The following is a 13,661-nucleotide window of genomic DNA, read 5'->3' on the forward strand; positions in this document are numbered from 1 at the left end:
GTAAAACACATTAGCATATAAGCATGTAAGCATAGAACACCAAATTGAGCATTTATTTAAGTAAAGTATACAATAAAATATGTGGTTTAAGACTCAAGTATAAAACATTTAGTTTGATTAAGTATGCAATATCACCCCCAAAACGAAAGATGGACCACATTCAAGTAATAAACTTGAAAAATGGATGATTTGGAGTTTAACCGGAACGGGGGGTCTAACGAACGAAGCCTAAAATAAAAGAAGTCTTATATTAGAAAGGTTGTCTTGGAAGTCTTTAAAATAAAATAAATGTTAAAGAAATTTAAACATTTAAAGTTTAAGGTTTAAAATGTAAATATTTACGGAATTAACAATAGTCCTTTAAAAATATAAGTTTGCTCGAAACCAGGTTAAAGTATCTAACCTTAAATTTACTCAACCTATGTTAAGTAATAAGGTGGGTAAAAACGCTAGAATGTAAGTCCCTTTATAATATAGATACTAAAACGGGTTTTAACGAGTGCTCGGGTTAATGGTTCGGGTCTTGATAATTGGTCAAACCCAAAGTCAACTTTCCAAAATAATAAATGTTATGAGATAACTCAATTAAATTTAATAAGACTTAATCAAGTATGTAGTTCTATTGTTTTAGAACTAACAACGTCCGGTAAGCGAGTGTTCGGTTTTGTCGGTCCAAACTTTGTTATAAGATCAAGTTGGATTCAACATTCCAATTACATTAAGAAAATATTTAAAATCAGTTTATAAAGTATTTTTAAATAAATATACAAGTCTTGATAGCTAGAAACACACTTGTGTGTCTTAAGCGAGTGAAAAATCAGTTTAGTTCGGTTCGGTTTCCAACTTGGAATAAGTTCAAGAATGGTTACCACATGCCCAAACATCAAATAACTTGTATAATAATTTATAAATGATGATACTTAAATTTTACAACCGAAAAGTTAATAACAAAGTCTTTAAACAAAAGTTTGGTTTTCGGTTTGGATCTAGTTTCGGGTTAAGATCGAGGTTAGATTCTACAAACCCATAACCATAGAACTCATAAAAATGATTTTAGAAACTTAAATCTAACATAAATCATGTTTAAACAATTATTTAACAAAACTAGTAAACAAAGTTCAGTTTACGGTTTAGTGCTATTTACGGTTAAACCGAGGCTAGTCTCTTCAAACCCATAACCATGGAACTTATAAAAATGATATATAAACTAAAATAAGCAGAACTTTAACATGGTTAGTATGCATAAACAAGTTATATAATTATATATATATATATATCAAGGACTCGAATGTCCTCTATGAAGCCTTGCCTTACGAGGCCCGACATTCCACCGACCGAGACCAGAGAAGTGACCACCAAAGGTAACAAGGGGTGTATATTATATATATGTTGTACCACAAGCTTAAGTAACAAAACAAAGATTAAAAAATGGTTCTTGATTGATTATTAAGAAACCTTGAAGAGATGAAGTTGTGTTCGTTGTTTGGGAGAGAAAATATGAGAAATGAAAAAGGTGGAAATGAAAGAGATGAGCTAGTTTATATAGGGAAAGAGTGGAGGGCTGGTTATAAAGGTTCTATTATGGTTTACATAAAAATGAGTATGTTTAAATGGTCAAACAATGCATAATAAAACAAATATAAAATCCAATATTTTATATATTTTAAATGACAAAAATCCAATATTTTATATATTTGAAAAGTTCGTGTTACAAACGGGTCGGGTTTACATAATAAAACAAATACAAAAGTGACCCGAAATTGACGAATGTCACACATGTGTCTGTCAATTAATGTAGCCCAACATTTTATTTTTTGGTGTTTAAAAATATGTATTTTGTGCTTGATAGTGAATTGAGCTTTTAATAAATTGGTGTATTTGAATTTTTTATAGGCCAATTGTAAGGCCCCCGTTACCGGTGCCCTACTTTGGACGTCGGAATTACTCATAAACACAGTTTTTACAAATCAGAGTAAATTAAAACTTTCACGGAAACGTTAACTTCGATCATTCGTTACAAAACATTTAATCTTTTCTTTAAAACCATAACATAAAACATCACAATTAAAACATCATTTCTTCTATTTTCTGATGTCAGCCGTTCAATCCATGCCATGTGTCATCCTCATGCCAGCTAGTTAAACATAATTATCTGCTTGTATACTAAAAGTCAGCTACGCTGAATGAGTTCTAGTTAATCAAACAACTTACCATACAACCATTACATACAATTATATACGTGTCCAAAGACACATAGTCCACTATCCGAGCTGTTCACCTTACCGCTTAACCACTTAATTGTCCCCTACGTCTTAGCCACTTGTTTTACGGGAGCACATGGAGGCTTACCCTCCTACGCACTCACATTATGCCACTTGATAACGAAAGCACGTAGAGGCTTGTCCTCCCACGTACTCGCGTTATACCACTTTAATAATGACGACACGTATAGGCTTACCCTACCACGTACTATCGTCATGCCACTAACACCCTTACTAGGCCCCTTTCCACTTATATCACGCTTTACTCTAGTTGCCTACAACACATTTCCTATCAGTTCATCATTTATATAATAAGCAATTACATAATAACATTCACACACACTAATAAACACCTAGAGATCATTTCCTTTGGTGATACGTGCAATATCCGAAGATCGTTCACGCACCAACAAACATTTATTCATAACCCCTACGTGATAACTAACTCGTACATCATCTATAGCATACACTTACCACTTAAGGTAAGTGTATTCACACTTCACATCGAGTATGCACGCAGCCCCGAAAACATAACAAGGAAAATGGGGCTAGAAACTCACATGCATTCTGTTACGTTCACCGTTAATGGTTATTCCTTTCCTGAGCTGTGAGCGACAAACTGTATAAAAATTACACGTATCAATTAACTATCACTACACGTACCTCGTTTCTAGTCTAATTATAACCCTCAACGAACGGGGGGTCCGGGGGTATCTCCCCTGGCAGCGGGGTTCTAGGGGCGCCAGCCCCTAGCAGGGTCCAAGGGGCAGAGCCCCTGGCAGAAGTCGAGTTGCCAAGTTAGTCTGGAAAAATTTTATTTCCATTAACTGTCTTAACATATTTTTCATTAGAATTCTAAATTATTATTTTATTTACTAACTCAAAAAGTTCGAGGGTTTCTTTGTAATTAATTCATTTTATTATAAGTACAGGGGCCTTTCTGTCATAATTTCAAAGTCTAATTTGTTATACAATTCTTTAACGAATTGGGGCTCATTCGTTACTTCCTAACTCGCGTGTTCTTTCTTAACGAATTGGCCTCTCTAAGGAACTGGCATTTATGACGAATTGGCATTTTTAACGAACTGACCCTTCTAAGGAACTGGCCTGTATAACGAATGACCCCTCTGTAACGAATGAACTTTCTAACGAATGAGGGTTCATTTTTTATCTTCTCTTAACGAATGGGCATGACGAATCACTGCTAGTTCGTTATTTCCCCCTTAACGAATTACTTAACGAATGGCTTAACGAAAAGATTAACGAATGAAGCTAATTCGTTATTCTTCCGTTAACGAATTAGGGTTAGATCAGAGAATTTCAGAACATTCTCTGACAAAACCTTAACCTCGTACGCCGCCTTTCCGGCGCCGTCGTGCCGGAAAACCGGGTGGTTGCTGGAAAAACGTATTTTACCCCATTTTACACCGTTATCCCCCATTTTCCATCCCGTTCGATCCAGATCTGAGCTAGGGTGACCCCTAAGCTCATATTTTGACCGGCTTATACCCTATTCCATTCGGATCTCGTGACTTTAACGGTTGAGGGTGTCGGCTCGTCGTTTCACGACTAGATCTAGCGGGTTTGGGTCCATACATGTTGGTACACGGTTTTGCGTCTCGAGTCTTTGTATTTGTCATTAATGTATTTTTTGTTTATTTATGAAATAAATTATTAAAGTATTATGTTAGTTCGTTAATGTTATAGTCTAGTTCGCTAAGGATGTTTAGCGAACTAGATCTAAGTTAATTACCCTCCTGATTCGTTAAGGATGTTTAACGAATTAGGGGGTGATTCGTTAAGTGTTATTTCATTTAAAGTATGTAACGAAGTGGACTCTAGTTCGTTAGGGGATGTTAACGAACTAGATCCATCTTCTATTTATAGTGAACACTGTTCACAGTTTAATATAAGTTTTGAGTTTAATTAACGAATCTCTGCCGAATTCTCTCTCAAGCTTCATCTTCATACTAATATTATTAATACACATATATACAACTAATATATACATCAAATAACATATGAATCATACGTAATCATGAGCTAGATCAGTATAAGGTTAATCGTATATCAGATCTGAGAATCTGGGTACTGTGTTAGGATTAATCAGAGATCAAACAATACAATATCATACCATCATTACCTCGGGTCAGAAATCAATTCTTCTTCTTGGTTTTGGCTAGAGAAAGAGGGGATAAGAGAGGGAGCTTAAGTGTGTGTTTTGGATGGTGTATGGATTATGTGAAAATGAATGGATTAATGGGTGATTAAGGTTTATATATTATGGCTCATGGGCTTAAGCCCATGGTCTTTCCTTTAATAACCCAAGTCCATTACCCATATTATTTAACCCAACGCCGGGACCCATAAATACTCATATTATTATTTTATTAACAGAACGAGAAAACGGGATGTTATGAGTTTCCCCCCTTAAAAAGGTTTCGTCCCCGAAACCTACTTAGTTACCCCAACAGTATTACCTCCTGCTCTTGCCCCATCATAAAACGTCATAACTCTCTCTTGTTTACCGTTTCACCTCATGTCATGCCAATCCTCGAGTTGGTCATGGATCTCAGCTTTATTTGGTAGCGTCCCATGAAGTTCTCAACGATAGGTTTCATCGCACAAGGAATGTTACATTACTTTAATCATTACCGTCTACTTTTGGCCCGGTAGGTCGGGACCATTGATCAATCACAAGTCATTCATACGAAATCACAAGAAAACACAAGTCATTCATAAAAACATAAAAAGGAAATCATTCAAACTTGCCAGACAAACTTAGGTTCAAACTGTAACATAAAACACCCCTTAATCAATACTAACATAAAACAACTGTGACGAGTCACTTATTCTCCTGCAACCTTCTCAATGGCTGATAAACCATCCTTTTACGCATCTCCCCTTCTTCCCTCCACTGCTACGTTTTATTTTAAACGACTATGAATGTTTCTTATAGACAAGATTTGAATGTTATGTAATATATTATGGTTGAAGTTTTTATATTCCGCGAAAGTTAATTAACTCTGATATATTGAACTGTGTTTATGATTAAATCCAACGTCCAAAGTGAGGGACTGGTAACGGAGCCTTACAGCAGATAACACATTCGTTCAATTTACGTAACATCCCACTTTTGATTATAATAAATAAATGAAATTTCGTTTATTCAATAAGTGTCATGTGTCGGTTTAGATAAATAAACTATAAGATGATGGGCTTGGATTTTAAAAGATGAAATAAGAAATGGGATGGGCCTTAGGTCCATGGGCTTAAAGGAGTATAAATACCCCTTAAACCCTAATCCTTTCCATTTTTATTCATCTCTACACCATAGCCTACACCATCAAAAACACACACTAACACTATCCTATAACCCAAACCAAGATCCGAAGGCGAAAACCTGAGCTTGTTGGTGCTGGAACATCGTGACAAGCCAAACCAACATCAAAACTTGATCGTGTTCATAGTTCGACTCGTTTAAGGTATGTTTATAACTTGAACTTGTTCGTTTAGGATTGGATTTCGTCTAAGAAATCATATATTTGTGTATATGGTAAAAATGAATCCAAAGCAACAAATCTTACTGAAATTGGTTAACATTCGATGGGTTAATTGATTTATAAATGAGCCGTATAGTATATGTTTAAATCGCACACTATAAACACAAATGTTTGAACGATTGAATGGTTAGGGTTTGTAGGCGCTGGGTAGACGAATCCATTGATACCTAAATTGTGTTATTTCATCGTGAAATGAGGGTTTAATTGCAGATTTGATGAAGGTTGACTGCGTATGTTCTTGATGATTTTGACTTTGACCGTATAGTCAAAGATCTGGATAAGAACTGTTGGTAGTTCGTTATAGATTATCAATTCGTTACGCGTACATAACGAATGGGACTAATTCGTGTAAATGGATAACGAATCTATCCATTCGTTATATTAAGATAACGAATTAGACAATGAACCAGAATCACGAATCAGCTAACGAACCAGATAATGAATCAGGTGATTCGTTACTCGCCAATTCGTTACGAATAAGGTAACAAATCAGGGCATGTTCAGATAACGAATTGGAATGACGAATCAGATGATGATAAGACAACAAATTTGGCAACAACGAATTAGGCTATGTTCAGATAACGAATTAGGCTAAATTCGTTATAGCGAATGAGTTAACGAATTGGATAATAATTTAAAATCCTAATGGAAAATGTGTTAAGACAGTTAATGAAAATAAAATTTTTCCAAGCTGACTTGGCAGCTCGACCCCAGCTAGGGGCTCTGCCCCTTGGACCCTGCAAGGGGTTGTCGCCCCTAGAACCCCGATGCCAGGGGCACTGCCCCCGGACCCTTGTTCGTTGAGGGTAATAATTAAAATAGAAACGCGATATGTGTAGTGATAGTTAAATTGATAAGTGTAATTGTTATACAGTTAGTCGTGCACAGCTCAAGAAAGGAATAACCATAAACGGTGAACGAAACCGCATTCAGGTGAGTTTCTAGCCCTATTTCCTTGTTATGTTTTCGGGGTTGTGTGCATCCTCGATGTGATAGTTAATACACTTACCTTAAGTGGTAAGTGTATGCCATGTATGATTTATATGTTATTTATGTATATCTTGAATGTGAATGAAAGCTTGTTGGTACGTGAACAATCTTCGGATATTGCTCGTATTAACAAGGGAGGTATGTATATGATAGTTGAATATGATTGATAGATATATGTACAGTGTATGAATATGTATGAATGAGTAAAGAATGTATATGTATGTTACGGGTATGTAAAGACAGAATGTACAAAGATGAAGAAGTAAAGGATCAAACCCTAATAATATATGAGATAGAGAATAAAGGGATCAGACCCAAATAATATATGAGATAGAGAAGTAAAGAGGGATCAGACCCTACTAATATCTGAGATAGACAAGAAAGGGATCAGACCCATATAATATCTGAGATAGACAAAGAAAAGAGGGATCAAGCCCTAATAATATCTGAGATAGAAAAGGAAGGGATCAGACCCTAATAATATCTGAGATAGAACGGACAGTAAATATATAGTATGAAAGTAATAAAGTATGATCGTATGTATGAATTATGTATGAAAGCAAATTAGTAAGTAATTATTATGTATCTTCGGATGCATAGTTGACGGTAATGGTATGAATTGTATGATATGTGATTAACTAGAACTCACTCAGCGTAGCTGACTTTTAGTATGCACGCAGGTGAGTAGGATGAGACAACTGGCTTGAGCGGGGACACGTGGCAGCAGAATAAGAGTCTGGCATCTGAAGACCCAAGTTGTTTTATGATTTGACGTTTAATTTGAAAGACAAGAATGTTTTAAGACATGTTATGAATTATTATTTTAATGTTATGGAAGTTTTATATTCCGCGTAAAGTTTTAATTAACTCTGATATTTAGAACTGTATTTTGTGAGTAAATCCAACGTCCAAAGTAGGACACCATAACGGGGCCTTACAATTTATATACTTAAACTTACAAATAAGTAAAAATGTAGTAATACTGAGTTGAAAGTGAAGTTTTAAACACCAACAATATCGTTATCTAAAAAATATATGATTAAACAAAACCATATAAATCCAAAAGTCAAACAAACAGATGTGAAAAAAAACCATTGCAAATTAAATAAGCATATAAATTAAAGTGAGTTCTGATATGCAAATAATCAGGAGATAAAACAATTTACCATGAAACCCAAAGTTTACGGGAATACCCCACTGAAGTACTTAAGTAAATTAAAATCAATCAGCATGTAATTAAATTTTTAAAAATAACTTTTTGATCATTAAAGTTAAACTCCACCAGAATACCCTACTGAGGTGTTTAGCCCAAAACATTAAAGCTACTATATTCAGTAATCTGATACTTTAACTTTGAAAGTAAACAAAAGCTAATTAACTTCAGCTTGAAGCCTCTAATTAAAATTAAACATAAATTTCTTGATCACAATTTTGGAGTTTATCAGTAAAGCATCTAACATAAAGTCAAGACAAATCTGGATGTGGTCAAACCTATAGAAACAAAGATTAATAGTTGTAAAACATAGTACTTGTAGCAATCAGATCTTTTAACAGATGAATAGCAGCGATGGCTTTCTTCTAGATCAATTAGAGTTCTATTTTACAAACCGCTCCAATAATAATAATAATAATAATAATAATAAATGTACATGATTTAGAAGGGTGTATAGCAACAACTTATCCAGTCATGATTGTGTTATCGGGATCATAAACCTCAAATGATCTATAATAACTAAGAAAGGCATAACGAAAAATCATCCTAATTAGAACACTAATGGAAATAACATTTTAAAATTGAATACAATAACAATAATATATATCATAAAGCATTAAAAAAATTAACGAAAAAAACTAATTAATAAAGAACTATGAATCTTTAACACTTAACAAAGGCCAATCTTAAATATAGAACAAAATCCAATCAATTTTAGGTATACATATAGATTAGGGCCTTAGGGGAAATGATACAACTTACTTATTGAATTCCATTTGAAATTATCATAATAAGAAAAAGATGCCAACAAAAAAAAGGATTCAAAAGTAGTGCGCAATTAATGTGTTGCTGAAGCGATGAAATCGCACCATGGAATCGTTGATTAAAAGGTAAGGTTTTGTAATTCCAAGCTGACCTGGCATCTCGACCACAGCCAGGGGCTCTGCCCTTGGACCCTGCTAAGGGGCTGCCGCCCCTAGACCCCGTTGATAGGGGCGCTGCCCCCAGACCCCCGTTCGTTGAGGGTTATATTAGACTAGAAATTCGATATGGGTAGTAATAGTTAATTGATATGTGTAATTGTTATACAGTTAGTCATGCCCAGTTAAAGAAATGAGTTACCATTAACTCTGAAAGGAACCGAGTTCAGGTAAGTTTCTAGCCCCATTTTCTTGTTATTTTTCGGGGATGTGTGCATACTCAATGTAATTAGTTAATACACTTACCCTTAAGTGGTAAGTGTATACCATATATGATTTATGTGAAAGTTACTGAAAATATAAATGAATGCTTGTCGGTACGTGAACAATCTTCGGATATTGCACGTATTGCTATGGAAGGTGATCGTTAGAAGATTAATGTGAAAGATGCCAGTGCATCTGTATGTTATGATGTGGTATGCATGTTTACGTGGGTACTTGACGTCCGTCATAGTAAGTTAGGATGGCAAATCCCTCTAACTTCCTTTGGACATAGACGTGGAATGTAACACGTAGATAAGAAGTGTGGACCCCATTGGTGTTCCTTAGATGGATAATATATGATTAAGTGAATGTTCTTTTTATGGATAATAAACGTTGTTCCTTGTATGGATAATATATAGAGTTCCTTGTATGGATAATAAACGTTGTTCCTTCTATGGATAATATATATAGTGTTGCTTCTATGGATAGTACACGTTGTTCCCTTTATGGATAATGCAAGTTGTTCCTTCTATGGATAATATATAGTGTTCCTTTTATGGAATTTAGTAGATATTCCTGTAATGAATGTTGTGTAATGTTCCTCTTATGGATATTTAAGGGCAAGTTATTATTATGTATCTTCGGATACGTATATATGTCAATATGTAAGAAAGGTAACAGGTTAAGTATGAATATGTATCTTCGAATACGTATATATGTATGATATGCGAATGTATTGTATGCTGCTTGATTAACTAGAACTCACTTAGCGTAGCTGACTTTTAGTATGCACGCATGTAAATATGTTTAATGAGCTAGCATGAGGATGACACATGACATGGATTGAACGGCTTGCATCTGAAGATGAAAAAAATGATGTTTAAAATATGATGTTTTATGTTATGTTTTAAAGACAAGATTTGAGTGTTTTGTAATGATGGGTTGAAGTCTTATATTCCGCGAAAGTTTTTAATTAACTCTGATTTATAAAATTGTGTTTATGAGTAAATTCAACGTCCAAGTAAGGCACCGAGTTCAGGACCTTACATTTGGTAACCAATTTAACGCTGAGTTTGTACCCAACGGTGTGCACCCCCATTCAAGTTGGGCCTCTTTGGCGGTGTCAATTTTGTGGATAAAATACCGCTCACATGCTCACAGCACCGCTGAATTGAAGATTGATAACTTTTTTAGAAAAAAAAGGCCTATATTTAATTCAATATAATAGTTTGCAAAAATGGTTAGTTTTTTTTGAAAGAAAAATTAATTAAATAACTTATTAAACTATATAAACAAAACCTCTTTAATCATTTTTTTCCATACTAAAAAATTATAAATCTCTGTTAGCTCAACTTTTAATTTAATTTTGTTAAGGATATTTTATCTAATGACGAGTTAAGTTCGGTCGTTCTGCTTTTTATTCAAATGATCGTGTCTGCTGCAACCACTATATTGGTGGTTCGAAACGCACAAAGGCATATGAAGACAATGATTACGTCTCTATTAATTCAGAAGCTCGTTGTCAATAAGACCTCAACATGGATGATCTTGATGATATCCTAGAGATAAACAAACCTCTTTGGCCTCTCGAGCGAGACAAAAGCAAACGAGCGGCTGGAAGCTCATCAACGAATTCAATGGCTGATAAATTGGAATCGTTGTCAAATAAGTTAGATGCGTAACACCAACTATACGGAAATTGAGGAGCGAAAACTTAAAATGAGAAAAAATAATGGAGGAGAGGAAGGGAAGTGGAAAATTGGTAAAATCAGCGACCATTTTCATGATATTATAAAAGATAGTAAAGTGAAGTGGGTTATGATATGGCGCTAACGTGCCACTACAAAATAAAAAGTAAAATGATATTCACACCTTTTAAGCTAATATTACCTAAATAAAGTTCTCATATGCCACAAACCTTAATAATTCTTTTTTAATGATTTAAATTTCTACCTCCCATAACATTTATCAGTTAAGTACTTTTTTTCTATTTTTGAACAAATATTTATTCTTTTTTTATACATTTTCGGGAAATCAAAGCCGGATATGGATCAAATCCCCCCCCACACCCCCCCTCAAAAAAAATGTACCAAACTCAACATAGATGGATCAGCTGCTATTGGAGAGAGTGCAGGTGGTGGTATCCTGAGAAAGAGTTAACGTTAAAATTTTCTTTTCTTCTCTTCATTCTATCACAATGTTACTAACATGATGGCTGAGACTAGAGCTCTCAGAGATGGGTTCAAACTATGTTCTAATAGGGCATCCAAGTGAATGACATCGAATCTTATTCCAAAGTTACATGTAAAAGCACCATTGGGCGGTGGTTTCTATTATCTTCTTCCTCTTGAATCTCGAACAAAAAAGATCTCGGCATCAGCTCGACTAAGAGTTCCGAATAAAAGAAGTAAACTTCACTTTACTTAAGACGAAGGAACCGAGTGCAAAAAAACAAAAACCGGTTTCGCTTCAAACTACTAGTAATTAAGAAAACCAAGAATGAAGCTAGAATGTGGAGTACGGACTTATCATGCTTCCCAATTCCACTAGCATAAAAGAGCCGGCTTTTTGGCCGTATCTTGCTCCTTTCTTTCGCCTTAGCAGTGAGCGCTACTAGATCTGATTCAACTGAATAGGGGACTTGGATATGCTCTTGCTCCTGGCAGATATGCTGGGCGAGATAGTGAAAAAAGGGGAAATATGACTCTATGGCTGAGGGGAGGAGAGAAAGAACGCATATGGATATTATGTCTGTCAGAGGTTCGAGAATCTATGAAAGGACATCTAAAGCTAAGGTTACGAAGTAAAGGAAGTCCGAGAGAAGTGGTGATCTCATCTTGCTTGCTGGGAGAGAGGAAGCTTCCGGACCACCTTTTTTTTTTACAACTCTTTTCTATTTACCTAATTATAACTAAGGCTAACCTTTAACTACAGATATGTTTAATTAATCACTTGGTTTGCTTATTTTTACCGTTGTTTAGGTTAATATCTAAATATTAATCCATTAATAACAAATACATCCCCACAAACAACCTCCTATAAATATTGGAAACCCCAAAAAGAACCTAATGATTCTTGCTCTTCTTCCATCTTTGAGTACTTGAATATGACGGAAAATTAATCAAAATTAGAAAACTGATCATCCTTAAAAATAGGGTTGGCAATTTATACACGAAATACGAATATATGACACATACCTACACGACTTTAACATGTAACATGTAACGCCTTAATAGGTTTCGTGTACTAATTAAACAGGTATACACGAATTTACCAGTTAAATATCGTGTCTAAACAGGTAAAATGTCTATTTATCTGTTAAGTACCTGATTAGATTTTTATAATTAAATATAAATATATATATATAATTATAAGTTATCCCAAACCTTAAATTGTTAAAACATTCGCACTCTCTGTTTCTCACCCGTCACCACTCATCACTCACGGGCATTTCCTCTCCGACTTTTGTTTCACTAAACAGGTTGTCTAATATGTGTTTCTAACCAGCTCTTATCGTGTATTATCGTGTATACCAGGTAGTAACAGGTTCATGTTTGTGTTTGGATACAGATACACGATAAGTTTTCGTATCGTATACAAGTATACACATTTCGTGTTCGTGTATTATTGTGTACAGGTATACACGATATACCAACCCTGCTAAAAATATATATATTTATTAGAAAGTTGACACATGGTTGTATGCTTCCATTATTGTATATCCTTTTATATTTCGCAAATATGAATTTTTCTCCCGTGTGATGTTATAATATAATATATGGGTAAGTAAAAATATAAAGGGAGATAAAAATGAGAATAATATGGGCACATAAAAAATCTCTAAAGAAAAATTAAAAAATATAATAAAAATCATAATTTAAAATAAATAAATAATGATAAATATTTAAAAACTAAAAGTTTCTCCCGTCATTCCCGTTAAAAAACGACGGAAAGACACAATATCGAGAAAAAATACACAATGATGAAAATTAATAAAAGACACAACAGATCGCAAAATATAATACAACCCCCAACAAAATATAACACAATGTTAAGCAATATAACATAATATAAAAAAAGTACACAATGAAAAGGAAAAAAAACAAAATTAATGACGAAAATAAACAAAACACACATTGATAAACAAAAAGTCACAATGATTTTTTTTTCTCAACATTGTGTCTTTTCTAAGGATAAAGACGGGAGTAACATTATTGTTTGTTTACTTACTTTTATTTTTATTTTTAAATTTTGAGCTATGATTTTAATATTAATTTTTTGAGAGGTTTTTTATGGGCACAAATACTTCTCATTTTTGTTTCTCTTTGTAGATTAACCTGACTCGTAATATAGGATTATTGGATTTTAATAATCCCAACTAAAGACTATTGTCCTATAATAATCCAACTGAGTGTATCGCCACTTATGGTCTAAAATTTTAAAAAAATAT

The sequence above is a fragment of the Bidens hawaiensis genome, unplaced genomic scaffold, assembly GCF_021521415.1.
Source record: "Bidens hawaiensis isolate Kalapana, Puna unplaced genomic scaffold, B.hawaiensis_p1.1 tig00008152_1, whole genome shotgun sequence".
In the NCBI taxonomy this organism is placed as follows: Eukaryota; Viridiplantae; Streptophyta; class Magnoliopsida; order Asterales; family Asteraceae; genus Bidens; species Bidens hawaiensis.